This window comes from Bos taurus, chromosome 19 (assembly GCF_002263795.3).
Source record: "Bos taurus isolate L1 Dominette 01449 registration number 42190680 breed Hereford chromosome 19, ARS-UCD2.0, whole genome shotgun sequence".
Classification (NCBI taxonomy): domain Eukaryota; kingdom Metazoa; phylum Chordata; class Mammalia; order Artiodactyla; family Bovidae; genus Bos; species Bos taurus.
This window is the reverse complement of record NC_037346.1, coordinates 38,795,805-38,812,023: the sequence shown is the minus strand read 5'-3', so window position 1 is coordinate 38,812,023 and position 16,219 is coordinate 38,795,805. Positions and strand designations below refer to the sequence as shown.

The 16,219-nt window shown below is 43.2% G+C and overlaps 1 pseudogene; it reads right to left on the bottom strand.

The window, feature by feature from the left end:
- Positions 1-801: 801 nt before the first annotated feature.
- LOC787254 (large ribosomal subunit protein uL11-like) lies at positions 802-2,115 on the bottom strand (annotated as a pseudogene).
- Between the last annotated feature and the right edge of the window lie 14,104 nt (positions 2,116-16,219).

Below are 16,219 nucleotides of genomic sequence, written 5' to 3'. Positions count from 1 at the left end.
GAGTCATCCAATGCCCACTAGCTATCTACTTTACATATCATATGTTTACAATGATATGTTTACATATGTTACAATCATATGTTTACAATGCATATGTTCCCATGCTACTCTCCCCATTCGTCCCAGCCTCTTCTTCCCCACCATGTCTACAGCTCTGTTCTCCATGTCTCCACTGCTGCCCTGCAAAAGGTTTACCAGTACTATCTTTCTAGATTCCATATATAATATGTTAATATATGATGTTTTTCTCTGACTTACTGCACTTTGTATAATAGGCTCTAAGTTTGTCCACTTCATCAGAACCAACTCAAATGCATTCCTTTTTTAGCTAAGTAATATTTCCTTGTGTATATGTACCACAACTTCTTTATCCATTCATCTGTCAAAGGACATCTAGATTGCTTTTATGTCTTCAGTTCAGTTCAGTCACTCAGTCATACATGGAACAACAGACGGGTTCTAAATTGGGAAAGAAGTGCATCAAGGCTGTATATTGTCACCCTGCTCATTTAACTTATTTATTTCATGTCCTAGCTATTGTAAATAGTACTGCAATGAACACCAGGCACGTATGTCTTTTTCACTTGTGGTTTCCTCAGGGTATATGCCCAGTAGAGGGATTGCTGGATCATATACTTTTACTGCTAGTTTTTTTTTTTTTTTACAGAATCTCCATATTATTCTCTGTGAAAGTGAAATCACTCAGTCGTGTCTGACTCTTTGCAACCCCATGGACTGTAGCCTACCAGTCTCCTCAGTCTATGGAATTTTCCAGGCAAGAATACAGGACTGGGTTGCTGTTTCCTTCTCCAGGGGATCTTCCTGACCCAGGGATCGAACCCAGGTCTCCCGCATTGCAGGAAGACGCTTTACTATTCGAGTTAGTGACTGTATAAATTTGCATTCCCACCAATAGTGCAAAAGGGTCCCTCTTCTCCACAGTCTCCAGCATTTATTGTTTGTAGACTTTTTTTTTGGTTGTCAAATAATCCTTTATTTTTCTTTTTCCTTTGCCATTCTTAACTAGCTGCGCACTCCACCACACCACTATTGATGTTATCTATGATGTCATGAGGTGGCGGCCAGCAACACTGCAGTCCATAGACTGGGCAGTCCCCAGGATCTCTTTAATGGTTCCAGAAAGTTCTCTAGCTAGAGACTGATGCCGCATATGCTGGGCAATGTTGATGATATCATCAAAAGTGATGTTTCCACTGTGCTTAATGTTTTTCTGCTTCCTTCTGTCTCTTGGTGGTTCCTTGAGGGCTTTGATGATCAGGGCAGAAACAGAAGGTACCGCCTCAATCTGGGCCTGTCTGAATGGTCAGTTTCACTGTAATCCTCAGACCCTTCCAATCACCAGTTGCCTTGGTGATGTCATCACCGACCTTTTTTGGAGACAGGCCCAGGGGACCCATCTTGGGGGCACCGACTTCCCCACCAGTGCACTTCAGGTATACAGCTTTGATCTCGTTGGGGTCGCACTTAAATAACACGGTGGAGGCAGCTGGTGTCGGATGAACCCGGATCTGGGAGGACCAAAGAAAGTTGCACCTTTGCCTCCTCTGAGCCAAAAGCCGAAAGTTATTGTTTGTAGGTTTTTTGATCATGGCCATTATCACCAATGTGACATGATACCTAATTATAGTTTTAATTTGCATTTCTCTAATGATGTTGAGCATCTTTTCATGTGTTTATTAGCCATCTGTATGTCTTTGGAGAAATGTCTGTTTAGGTCTTCTATCCACTTTTTGATTGGGTTATTTGTTTTTCTGGTATTGAGTTGCATGACCTGCTTATATATTTTGGAGATTAATCCTTTGTCAGTTGTTTCACTCAGATTTTTTTTTTAAAGGATATCTTCTCAATTTTATCTTTTAACCCTTTGTGGGTTTGGGGTGTTTTTTTTTTTTAGTATTTATTAGCCCCAGGTCTTAGTTGCAGCAGGTGGGATCTCAACTATTGCATGTGGGATCTAGTTCCCTGACTAGAAGTTGAACCTGGGCCCCCTACACTGGGAGCACAGTCTTAGCCATTGGACCACCATGAAAGTCCTGTAACTCCTTGATTGCAGTTATTGGTTATCAAATTTTTAAGGTGTTTTATTCCCTAATTTTTTTCCTAATTTTTTAATACCCATGTTTTTATTTCATGGATGTAACAACATCTCCATATCTGAGAACATTTATCATCTTTTAAGTTATATTTTGTTTTGTTCTGGTCTCTGTGCTGTTTCTATATTCTCCAAGTTCCTTTGTTCTTATTTGTTTGGTCTTTGTCTTTCATGTTAGAGACTTTCTTCATCTGGTGATCCTTGACATCCATTCCCATTTTCATCTGAGGCACTAAAACTTTCTGGACACTGTGTTCATGAGACAGGGCTTCTCAGTTGCTGGACCTTACTGCAGTGAGCTGACTTTCACTTTGGACTCTCAGCTCTTACAGTGGCTGAACAGTGGTTCCCCAAAAGACATATCCACATCCTAATCCCCATAATCTGTGAATGTGACTTCATTTGGAAAAAAAGAGTCTTTGCAATTAAGGATTTTAAGACCACCTTGGATACTCTGGGTGGGCCCTAAACCCAGTAACAAGTGTCTATAGGAGACACCCAGAAGAGATAGAGAGGAGAAAGTTAGGCAAAGATGGAGGCAGACTGGAGTGATGCTGCCGCCACCCAAGGAATGCCTAGAGCCACCAAAATCTGGAAGAGGCAACGAAAGAAACGCTCCCTAGAGCCTCTGGAGGGAACATGACCCTGGCACGTTTTCAGACTTGATTGATTTTGGACTTCTGACTTCCAGAACTGAGAGAGAATAAATTTCTTTGGTTTTAAGCTACCAAGATTTTGTTATAGCACCCTTAGGAGACTAAAGCACAAGTTGGAATCAAGATTTCTGGGAGAAAATTATCAGTAACCTCAGATATGCAGATGACACCAGCCTAAAGGCAGAAAGTGAAGTGGAATTAGAGAGCCTCCTAATGAAGGTGAAACAGGAGTGAAAAAGCTGGCTTAAAACTCAACATTCAAAAAACTAAGATCATGGCATCTAGTTCCATCACTTCATGGCAAATAGATGGGGAAACAATAGGAACAGTGACAGACTTTATTTTCTTGGGTTCCAAAATCACTGTGGATGGTGACTGCAGTCATGAAATTAAAAGATGCACGCTCCTTGGAAGGAAAGCAGGACAAACCTAGACAGTGTATTAACAAGGAGAGACATTACTTTGCCTACAAAGGCCGTATAGTCAGAGCTATGATTTTTCCTGTAGCCGTGTATGGATGTGAGAGCTAGAAGGTTGAGCACTGAAGATTGAAGGCAGAAGGAGAAGGGGACGACAGAGGATGAGGTGGTTGGATGGCATCACTGACTCAATGGACATGAGTTTGAGCAAACTCCAGGAGATGGTGGACAGGGAAGCCTGGAGTGCTGCAGTCCACGGGATCACAGAGTCAGACATGACTGAGTGACTGAACAGGAGACTAATACAATATCTGCAGGTATTTCTTCATGAGATGATCAGTTTTCCCAAAGGATCCAATATACTGACTGAAGAGTATTAATCTGGTAAGGAGAATCTTAGGGCCAAGTGTGGCAAAGGGGCCAGGTTTCACTATACGCTATGCAGTTGTGTTTCAGCTGTGCTTAGCATCCCTGAGTTCAGATAATACACCTTTCAAGGTGTATTAATCATGGTTTTACATTTTTTCTGTATTTACTGATGCTCTGACATCTTGGGGCCTTTCCAGCCTAGGACAGACTGCCCCTCTGAATGCTAACCAATTCTCAGATAGTAAGTCATTCTGCCAATCCAAAACCCTTACTCCAAACCACCTAATTCATCAAGCTCACAATTAAAGTCACTATTCCTTTGTTCTAGTCACCCCAGGGCCAGATACCAGACAACTAAAGCCAGTTCCTATGCCCTAAGGTCCACTGCAATCATTAAACTAGCCAATCCTAAGCCTGTGTTACCCTGTCTCACCTGCTGTTTCTGGCCAAGTTCTATATCCATATAATGGAACACAATAGAAAGGAATGAACTGTTGCTATGTGCCACAATGCTGATGAATCCCCAAAATAAGAAAAAAGTTGAGCAAAAGAAGGTAGGCACAGGAGTACGTGCTGCATGATTTCATTTAAAGAAGTCTATAAAAATGCAAAAGATGCCAGAAAGCAGACTGTGGTTGAAGATGGGAGAGTTGACTGCAAAGAGGCACAATTTAGAACCAGGTAAACTGGTTCTAAAAAAAAATGTTAAAGCCCTGATTTGTGGCACTCTACCAATTTCTGTGGTGTAAATATTCCCATCATGGCCACTTTTGAGCTACTAATGTGATATCATTAGTAGCTCAAAAGTGGAACTCAAAAGCCTTTTGATGAAAGTCAAAGTGGAGAGTGAAAAAGTTGGCTTAAAGCTCAACATTCAGAAAATGAAGATCATGGCATCCGGTGCCACCACTTCATGGGAAATAGATGGGGAAACAGTGGAAACAGCGTCAGACTTTATTTTTCTGGGCTCCAAAATCACTGCAGATGGTGACTGCAGCCATGAAATTAAAAGACGCTTACTCCTTGGAAGGAAAGTTATGACCAACCTAGATAGCATATTCAAAAGCAGAGACATTACTTTGCCAACAAAGGTTCGTCTAGTCAAGGCTATGGTTCTTCCTGTGGTCATGTATGGATGTGAGAGTTGGACTGTGAAGAAGGCTGATTTTTAAAAGTTCCTAGCTTTTTTAAAAATGAAAAGACTGAAACTATATAGAGTTGGAATGTGAAGAAGGCTGAGTGCCGAAGAATTGATGCTTTTGAACTGTGGTGTTGGAGAAGACTCTTGAGAATTCCTTGGACTGCAAAGAGATCCAACCAGTCCATTCTGAAGATCAGCCCTGGGATTTCTTTGGAAGGAATGATGCTAAAGCTGAAACTCCAGTACTTTGGCCACCTTATGCAAAGAGTTGACTCATTGGAAAAGACTCTGATGCTGGGAGGGATTGGGGGCAGGAGGAGAAGGGGACAACAGAGGACGAGATGGCTGGATGGCATCACTGACTCGATGGACGTGAGTCTCAGTGCACTCCAGGAGACGGTGATGGACAGGGAGGGCTGGCATGCTGCAATTCATGGGGTCGCAAAGAGTCGGACACGACTGAGCGACTGATTTGATCTGAATGTGATATCACTAAATGTAGACCTGAGAAGAGATGCACATAAAATTGGTTCTCCTGAGCTGGTACTAGGGTACCAGTCAGCTTCATCACACCACTAGAGAGAGGAACAAAGGTGATGAAAATGTCCTGTATCTTGTGCTGGTTCCAACATTTGTCAAAACTTTTCAAGCCATACCCTTAAAACGGATGCACTTTATTGCTTGCAAGTTATACTTTAAAAATTGACTATAATGTTTCAAATGAAGTATCAGCAAAGACCACAATGCCCAATAAGAAAGGACTGGTCACGTTATTGTCTATCTTCCTGACAGAATATGATGCAGCCATTCAAATAATTTATCAGATTTTAGCAACATGGCAAATGCTTTGCTATGTTTAGTGAAAAAGGCAAAATAGGAATTTTATTTTTAGCTTGTGTTCGCCTATGCAAATTCTGCAGGCAGAACGCTTGGCTTTTTTTTAAGTTAGTTTCTTTTGTATTTAAAAGCAGTAGATAGCAAAATGGTTTGAGTCCAGAATCTGCAGCTGCACTGCCTGGGTAGGCAAATCCCAGATGTTACTTTGCAGGTGGGTGACCTTGAGCAATTACCCAAACTACTTTTGAGTCTTGCTTTCTTGACTGTAAAAAGGGAGTAACAGTTCCTACGTCACAGGGTTGTTCTGAAGATTAAATGAGTTAATACATGTAATGATCTTAGAATACTACAAAGAGCAAAGGCTTTATATAAAGATTAGCTATTACCCTCATGAGGCAATGATACTGTTTGGACAATAAACTATATGGAATACAGGCATTTATTAGATGTCAAGGAGCAGTGGTTCACAACTGCGGGGGTAGGAGAGCAATTTTTGCTACCAGGGGACAATTAGCAAGGTCTGCAGACATTTCAAGATTTTATTTATTTATGGTTGTGCTGAGTCTTCGTTGCTGCGTCTTCTCCAGTTGCGGCAAGTGGGGGCTACTCTCTGGTTGCGCTGCTTGGGCTTCTCATTATTTTGGTTTTCTCTTGTTGTGGAACTGGGGTTCAGTAGTTGCTGCTCACGGGCTCTACAGTGCTGGCTCAGTAAATGTGGCTCATGCACCCAGTTGTCCGTCCCGTGGCATGTGGGATCCTCCAGGACCAGGATCAAACCCATGTCTCCTGTACTGACAGGTGGATTCTTTACCACTGAGTTACCGGGGAAGCCCTGGAGAGATATCTGATGGTCAGAGATGGGGACGGGGGTGCAATACTGTAAGTTAGCTAAAAGATCCTGCAGTGCACAAGACCGCACCCCCACAAGAGAATTATTTGGCCCAAAATATTAATGGCTCCAAGGTTGATAAACCTTTAGTTATAGTCTAATAGAGGACAAAAGATACTACACTCCACCCCTGACGCAGGGATCCTGAAAACCCTTGTAAATCTGAAGTGCTTACATTGGGAACATTTTTTGTTCTGGATGGGCTCCTGGATGGTGACTGGTCACCAGAAAGACCAAAACATAATTAGAAGCTCGGAATTTTCAGCCCTGCCTCTTACCTTCAACTTCTCTAAATAGGGGAGAGGGGATGGAAATGGAGTTAACAGTTGATCATGTCTACGTGAAAGTTGCTCAGTTGTGTACGACTCTCTGTGATTCCACGGACTATACAGTTCATGGAACTCTCCAGGCCAGAATACTGGAGTGGGTAGACTATCCCTTCTCCAGCGGATCTTCCTGACCCAGGAATTGAATCAGGGTCTCCTGGATTGCAGGTGGATTCTTTACCAACTGAGCTATCAGCGAAGCGCGGTCTACATGAGGAAGCCCCTATAAAAATCCTAATAGTAAGGGGTTTGGGAGCTTCCAGAGAAGTGAATACACTCTAACAGCTCCTGTGTTCAGACCCTCCCAGACCTCCCCCTATGTATGGATCTCTTAATCTGTATCCTTTAAAAAAAATTTTATTTCGCTGCACTGGGTCTTAGTCGTGGCGTGTACTACCTTCAGCTGCGGCATGTGGATCTAGTTCCCTGACGCAGGGTAGAACCTGGGCCCTGCATTGGAAGCATGGAGTCTTAGTCACTGGACCACCAGGGAAGTTCCTAAAAAAATAATTTTATTTAGTTTTGGCTGTGCTGGGTCTTTGTTGTTGCATGGGCTTTTCTCTAGTTTGCAGAGAGTGAGGGCTACTCTAGGTGTGGTTGCCAGGGCTTCTCATTTCAGTGGCTTCTCTTGTTGCAGACCACAGGTTTGCAACAGAGTTGTGGTTCCCACACTCTAGATCACAGGCTCAACAGTTGTGGTGCAGGGGCTTAGGTGGGATGTAGGATGTAGGGTCTTCTGCGGCATGTGGGATCTTCCAGGATCAGGGATTGAACCTGTGAACCACTAGGGAAGCCCCATCTGTATCCTTTATCATATCCTTTAATGCACTGGTAAATTTAAGTGTTGCCCTGAGTTCTGTGAGTCTCTCCAGCAAATTTAGAGATCCCAAGGAGGGGTCATGGAAGTCTCAGATTTGTAGCCAAGTCAGAAGTTGTGGGTAACCTGGGGGCCTACTACTTATGATCGACATTTGAAGTAGGAGGTGATCTCGTGAGTTGCTGTGCTGTGCTCAGTCGTGTCTTGACTCCTTGTGACCCCATGGACTGTAGCCCGCCAGGCTCCTCTGTCCGCAGAATTTCCCACTCTGCCCATGAATACTGGAGTAGATTGCCATTCCTACTCCAGGGGATTTTCCTGACCAGGCAATTGAACCCATGTCTCCTGCGTCTCCTGCAGTGACAGGCAGATTCTTTATCACTACGCCACCTGGGAAGTAGCGCACCCTTAACCTGAGGGAGCTGACTCTATCTCCAGGTAGACAGCGTCCGAACTGAGTTAAATTGACCCTCACTGTCAGAGAATTGCTGGGGGGGGGTGGGTGGGGGCAGGGAGACTCCCACACATCTGGTATCAGAAACCTGTAAGAATAAAGGAGACACACAAGACAGTTCGCCTTTTCTTAAAACAATGAAGCATATAATCAAAATTGAGTATGTACTCAACCAAATAAAGAAAAAAAGAACAGAACATTAGAAGGGTGCTGGCCCAGAACACAGGATTCCCTGTAACACCTGGCCAGGAGGAGCAGCCTCAGTGAGCCTCAGGGTTTGTGATTCACTAGGCATACTGAGTGATTTTCAATTTTTACCTTATTTTATTGGTACATTTGTAAAAAGCTTAAGTCAACATTAAAAGCCTTTACTTACCTCTCCATCTGCATTCCAAGCATGAAAACCCAATTCGAGTCAGTTCAAATATGTTTAGTTCATATACTACTTTTTAACACAATTTGACAATGATATCAAGCAATTAAAAATTCTCAGAAGTACTTTTTTGGGGGGAGGAGCAGGGTTTACAAAAATGTTACATAGTAATACTTTGATTTTCATTTAAAACTGAACTATGTTGAGAAATACGCCAATATTTCACTGGTATTATAATTTGGGATTACAGGTGATTTCTGCTTAACTCTTCATGCCTTTTCAAATTTCTCCATTGAGAAGCATGTATTATTTTGATAACTAGGAAAAGAACAAAGGAGTCTCCCCTAGTGGCTCAGCGGTAAAGAACTGCCTGCCAATGCAGGAGACCCCTGGCCTGGGAAGATCCCACAGGCTGCCGGGCAACTAAGCCTGTGCGCCACAACTATTGAGCCCGTGCTCTGGAGCCTGGGAACCGCAACTACTGAAACCCATCACCCAGAGCCCATACTCTGCAACAAAGGAAGCTACCACCATGAGAAGCCCGTGCACCGCAATGAGGAGTAGCCTCTGCTCACTGCAACTAGAGAAAGTCCCAGCACAGTCATACAGAAATAGTTATAACAAAAACAGGAAGGAAATAATGGAGGACTGAAAATGAAAGGAGAAAGCAGCTGGGGGTGCGTGGTCTGTCTCCAGGCTCGCTCTCTGGTCAGCACGGGAGAGGGCAAGGGCAAGGCTCCACTTCCTGGAGACAGTCTGCTCTACGTCCCACCATCTCTCGGAGGCCCCGGCTCAGGATCCAGGAAGCTTTTACCTCTATATTCTTGCCTTTGTTCTTCTTCCTTCTTCGTCCCCAGGATTGAATCCCTTTCTGTTGGGGGTGGAAGGGATACAATTTTTTTTTTAAATCACCTATTTTGCAGAAAATTGTTGCTAGTGGCCTGGTTGTGCCAGGCGTTCCAGGGCCCTTGCCCTTGAGCATACAAATCTTTCTTCAGACTTTCCCCCTACCCATTTTCCTTGATTTTTAAAAACAAATTTTTCATCACAAAAATAATACCTGTTCACTGAAGAAAAACTGGAATTCACAGAAATAAAAAATGAATATAAAAATCATCTGTAATCTGCCAACCAGAGTTAGCCATTATTAACATATGGTTTATACAGTCTCAGTCTTTTTCCTATTCAGATACACTGGTTTAATACAGGTTTAATACACTTCTCTTCTTGGAACAAAACAGGACATCTATATAATACTTGCAGAACTTTTTTTACTGAGGTATACCATGCCTACGTTCAGTGCAAAAAATGTGTTAACTCTTAAGTGTACCTCTTGAATTTTTCACATAAATAGCTACAATATTTTTACTTGCTTTCTGTACTTAGCAATCTATTATGAACATTGCCCATATTATTAGATGACCTTTAATGGCATACTTTTTCATGGCTAACTACAGTTACAACAGTCCACCACAGTAACATACTGTAACTTATTTAACCACTCCGTCACTGCTGGGAATTCAGGTTGTCTTCCGTTAGCCCCTGCATTAGGTTCCTATCACTGCTGTAACAAATTACAAACTTAGCGGCTTACAGCAACACAAATTCATTCTTTTCCAGTGCTGAAAGAAGGTTCAGTGAGTCAGCAGATTTGTGTTCCTGGGGCTGCTGGTGCTCGAGTGATTAACATTTCACCTGCCAGTGCAGGGGGTGGGGGAGCTCAGATCCCTCAACCCTGGCAGTCAAAAAGCCGAAAGGTAAAATAAAAGCAATACTGTAACACATTCAATAAAGACTTTTTAAAAAAGAACTGTTTTCTTTTGGGAAGCTCTAGGGAGAATCTGTTCCTTGCTTCCTCCAGCTTTCAGAGGCTGCTGACATTCCCTGGCTCACGGCCCCACATCACTCAGGCCTTTACCTCTGCCATCACATCTCCTTTTCTGACACTCATCCTCCTATCTCCTTCTTCTAAGGATTGTGATTACAGTGGGTCCACTGAGACAATCCAGTTCCCACAATTAACCACAGCTGCAAAGTACCTCCTACCAGGTAAAGTAGCATTTTCCTGGGCTCCAGGGATAGCATCTGGACATCCTTTAGAGAAGACATTCAGATCACCACAGCTAAGGACACTCCCCTCCCCATTCTTTTTCTACTTCTGCTGTTCCTTCTCTTCTCCCTCTCACATTTAGTGCCCACTAGTTTTTAACACCATTTCCAGTCCCCAGATCTCTTTATTGCTTTTGTTTCCTATGTCCTCCAAGACATAACTTATTCTTGGGAGCTCGATGATTGTTTCTGATCTATTGATTTCTAACTTATTTCCCAAGCTCCAGCCTTTCTCCCAGATCCCAATCAAGAATATACAGTCTCTGGGAATCACCTGGCGGCCCAGAGGTTAGGACTTTGTGCTTCCAATACCACAGGCCCAGGTGTGTGTGTGCGCGCGATAGAGACAGAGACAGAGACAGAAAGAAAGAGAGAGAATGTAGTTTCCCTTGGTTGTCCCCTTATGACCTTAAAGACTAAATATTTCTGAAACTGGATACATGACCCCTCCCCCATCCTCTACCCCACCTTCCTGCACCAACTTGGCTCCCATATAGGATCTTGTTTTTAAAGTGACTACTCTCAAAAATACTTAAGGCTGAAGACTGAGGATTCGCCTTGCATTCTCTCTCCTATTTAATCAGTCAGTAAATCCCATCAATTATTTTGTGACTTAGCATTCCTCTAATATTCACCTAATATCTTGGCTATTGCTAAAGTGTGTAATCACACTTTCTCCCCATCAAAACCATACTGCTTTTATGGAGGTGGATTATCCTCTCCTCCAGGAAGTCCTCTGTGACTGCTTCTTCCTGGGATACCATCTCCCCACTTCTAAAGGAAAAAGCACATAATTAAGTGTCCACTATATGCTCAGATTTTTCAACCATTTTAAAATTTAAACTTTACTTATTTAAAAATATTTATTTGGCTGCACTGGGCATGCAGGATCTTTAGTTTCCGCATATGAACTTGTGGAATCTATTAATAGCTCCGTGCACTAGACTCTGAGCTCCCAGTGCTCAGTCTTAGCCACTGAATCACCAAGGAAGTCCCTAAAACTTCATCTTTAAAGTAATGTTTTTAATGTATACAAATGAGGAAACTGAGAAGCTAAGTAACTATGCAAAGTAACAAAACTAGTAGATGGTAGAAGGTGAACCCCAGCCTGACCAACTCCAGTGCCAAGCTTTTTGCCTCTACTCCACCATCACCTCCTTGGCGTTAGTGCCCATGGTTCAAAACTTGACTATTCATTAAAAGCATCTGGGAAGGGTCTTCCCTGATGGTCCAATGGTTAAGAATCCACCTTCTAATGTAGGGAGGGGACACAGGTTTGATCTTGAGTGGGGAACCAAGATCCACATGCTGCGGGTGATAAGCCTGCATGCTGTTATCTAGAGAAAAGCCCCCAAATGCCACAATTACAGAAAAGCCTGCATGCCACAAGGACGACCCAACACAGTTCCCCTTACGCTCCCCCCCAAAAAATATCACCTGGGGAACTGATTCTTAAGTCCCATACCAGAGCTACTAATAAGATTCTCTGAAGGTGGAACCCAAAAATCTATTTTTAAAAATTTCTATACTCATCATATGACATATTACTTATTACTAACTAGGTATGCTTAACATACATGCCTTATCCCATCAACTAGTGGAGGAAATACTGTCCTATTCATCTCTGTGACCCATCCAGCACCGTTATAGAACAGGCACTGGAAAGTATCTGTTGGTGGTTGGAGTCCCCTGGTGGTCCAGTAGTGAAGACTCCACGGTTCTGCTGCAGAGGGCACAGGTTTGATCCCAGATCAGGGAAGATTTCGCTCCCCCCATCCCCGCCTGCACCCCCCCCAAATCCCTGCTGATTATTTACTTTTAAAAATATTTACTTTACGGCTGTGCTAGGTCTTCACTGGCATGCACAGGCTTTTCTCAAATTGTGGTGAGCGGGGGGCTATTCTCCAGTTGCAGTGTGCAAGTTTCTCGATGCGACAGCTTCTCTTGTTGTCTGTTGAGAAGCACGGGTTCTATGCACATGGGCTTCAGCACTCCAGAGCCTAGGCTTGGTAGTTGTGGCACACAGGCTTAGCTGCCCCTCAGCACATGGGATCCTCCTGAACCAGGGATCAAACCAGTGTCCCCTGCATTGCAAGGCAGATTCTTAGCCACTGGACCACCAGGGAAGCCCTCTGTTGGTTATTTATATGCTAAAAAATTATAAGGTACACTGTGAGGTATATTGTTACAAGAGTTCAGAGAATAATAGTAACAGTAATAGCTAGCGCTTACTGAAACCTCATCATATGCCAGGCCCTCACTGTTCTAAGAAATTCACAAGTATTAAACTTCTTAGGACTTTCCAATAATCCTATAAAGCAAGATCAGGACACAATCTGCAGGGTCCCTCGTTAAAAAATTATTAAGAATTTCAACATGGTGACAGGGGAGCATTAAACCATAGTGAGGGGCCAACATTTCTAGGCACACATGTGACTGTACAGGTCTCACACCCATAAGCCAACCCTGGCTAAAACTATTATCCCCATTTTACAGATGAGAAAACTGAGACACAGGCATCAAATAAGCATTTCCAAGATCACAGTTAATAAGGGAAGATATAAATGTGCACTATCTTAGAGAAGGCTTCATTGCAATCTATTTATGAAGTTCTCCAATCCTTCAAGGTTCAGCTCAAAGACCCTTTGTCTACTAAGTATTCTCATAAGCCAGAAAAAAATTCTCCTCCTCCTCTGATATTTTAGCTCCACGACCACATCTGGTTTGCACGTTTCTTATGGACATCACATCCCCATGTCACATCTGAAATAACCTGGGAGGTGCGGGGTACATCTAAGAAATTCATGTATTGGAATGAATGGTCAAAGACACAAACTTGTGCGTGACTTGAGGACTGGGAGAGATGAGGAGGGAACGCCAAGCAGGCACAGGCCTAGGACGGAGAGCACTTCTGAAGGACGAAGAGATACAGCTGCCTCGATCAGTCCAACGGTACACATGGGTGCTAGTGTGGAGAACGCTGGAAGAGAGGATGAAGTGTAACATGTTATAAAGTGCCTTTAACAAAGCTAGACCGTCACTTCTCAAGGGCCGAAAGGATATGATGCATGTGCCCCTCTGAGGTCAGCCAGCTTTGCTTAGGAGGAAAAGGCATCAGGTCACTGTCTGACAGCTTCTCCCTTCGCAGCCAGTCGCCTCACATATAAGCTCTATGGGTTAGTGGGGAGACTGAGCCTGGAGTGCCATCTGATCCCATCCATTCACCAATTCACTTGTTTAACACATGTTGGTGAACATATTCCAGGATGAGATACTTGCACCGAGCACTCCACAGCTCCCATTCATGCTCAGTCCAGCCAGTGGTGTGCCAGTCTCCCATTTCACAGGTCTAAGGAATTAAGTAACTTGCTCAAAATTAGACAGCAGGAAATGGAAGAGTAAGAATGAAATCCAGTTTCTCTCTTTCATTTCAGAATTTGTTTATTGGATATGAATATTCCTGATATTCAAAAAGTTATAGAGAATAGCCTATTAAAACCCATGTACTCCATTCAGAGCAAGAGGTACAACCTGAAGCGCCTGTGGACCTCTCCACATTCTACTAAACCACACTGCCGCCAATTCCTCCTACTTGATTAACACTGCATGTGGCATCACCACCCAGAAATCTTCAATCAGTTTCCAAGTTCAGTACCATTTCTATTTCCACTATTATTTCCACCCTTCTCCATTTTACAAGTAACATCTTGTATCAGGATTATTACAATGGCCTTCTAATTGGTTTCCTTGCATCTGCTCTTCTACATTACAATCACCAACCTTTTTAAAACCTTTGAGTAGCTGCCTTTGGTCTTAGGATATAGACAAAAGCATCTGCATGGCATTCAAGGGTCTCAGATGGTCTTCCCCTACTCTGCACACTAGCTTTGTCGCCATCCCCTGTTCCCGATGTTTTGGGCATACTGGCCTTCTTGCAGCTCCTTATAATCCCCAAGCTCCCTCCCACTACAGGGTGTTTGCACACAGAGTTCCTCCCTTCTTCATCTGAGTAACTCTCTTCCCTTTCTCAGGTGAACTTTCTTTCCTTGAGCCTCCTGGCTGGGTCATTCTTTGATATCTCTCACTTTCACAACTTTACATTTATTTATGAGATTAACTGATTAAACTAATAGGCCTTTCCTAACAGGCCAAGGACCAAGAACCACTTGCTTACTACAAAATACACACTAAATAAACAATAGCTAATCTATATATAACATATATTATGCTGGCAGTGATCCTAGGACTTACCAACCCACTAAGACCTCCCAAAAGCTCTATGAAGCAGGTACAATTATTAGCCCCATTTTACATATAAGCAAAGTAAATCACACAAGCTAAGAAGTGGCAGAGGTGGTTCATGAACTCAGGCAGTAAATGAGTGCTAAGTGCCTCAGTAAATCTGCTGAATGCATGATAGTGCTGAGTGCTTTTGACAGGGACTACATAGCACCTATCTTAGTTCAACAAAAAAATCAGCTGGTTATGTTAAGGGTCTTATGTTTGACTGGAACTTTGCTACAAAACATTTATCTTCTTGGCATTTTATTCCAGCTACCTGAAAATCCGTTTGCCCTCACTGGTAGTATCATGAATCATGACTGATGCTGAGCAGAGGGGCAAACTGGTAAAAGGCCAGGAAAAAGTCGGCGGAACAGAACTGTGGATCATTTGTAACATGGGTAATCCTCACAAAGACAACTCAAAGGTTTTCACAGATGTCATCTCACTTAACCTTCACTGATTCCTAATAAAGTTACACCCACAGGGCAGTTCTGCATCAGCTGATTGATGAAGCAAAAGGCTGAGATCAGGACTGCTAAATCATCAGAAATTAACTAGTCACAGGATGGGTAAGGGAGAGTGTCCCCATACTTCCAGTTGCAGAAATGTGTTATTTCTGGCAGAGAAAGACCTCTTCTTCATTCTTAAGGGTTAAAGGTAGCTAGCTAATTTTCCTGATTCTTTTTTGGCTGCCCTACACCGCCTGTGGAGTGTCCAGTTCTCCCGACCAGGATTGAACCCAGGCCGTGGCAGTGAAAGCATTTAATTCTAACCGCTAGGCTAGCAGGAAACGTCCTAACTCTTGGCTGGAACTTCTCAGCAAGGACGGTGTTGCTCTTAGGTTTTCCTAGTATGGCTACAGTAGGGGAAATTATCCCACAGGCTCAAGTTATATGGTAAAGAGCTCTATAAGCTAGCTACATCCAATTAACCCTAGGCCAAAACGGTGCAAATGTAACAATTCAGGAAATTCTTCACCCAGAGCCTCAACACCAATGTAAAGGAAGTCAAGAAACTGTACGCACCTTTTCTTTATGTGCATTTTGCTAGGGAAAAGTTTTCATTAGTTTCTTTCAGGGCTGTAACTAAAAAAGGCTAAGAACTTTATGCCTGTACACACATTCTTTCTGGTTCACGGAACCAGAACTTTACAATAGGAGCACCTTCGCAGGATGAAACATTTCTATTCCTTCAAGTACCTGATAGCTATGGATGCGGATCTAGGAGGAATCCCAATATCTAATCCACGTTAAGCTTGACCTTGTAACAGCACAGGCCTCAATCTAGAAGTAGGTCTAAAGGGACGGTATTAGCATTCACCTCCTTGGAGTGGCCTGTAAGGATAAGGACAGTTCGTGCTCGAATCCAGTCCCAATCAGGCGACTAATCGGCTGAGTAACCTTGGACAGGTTGCATACCCTCTCTGGGCTTC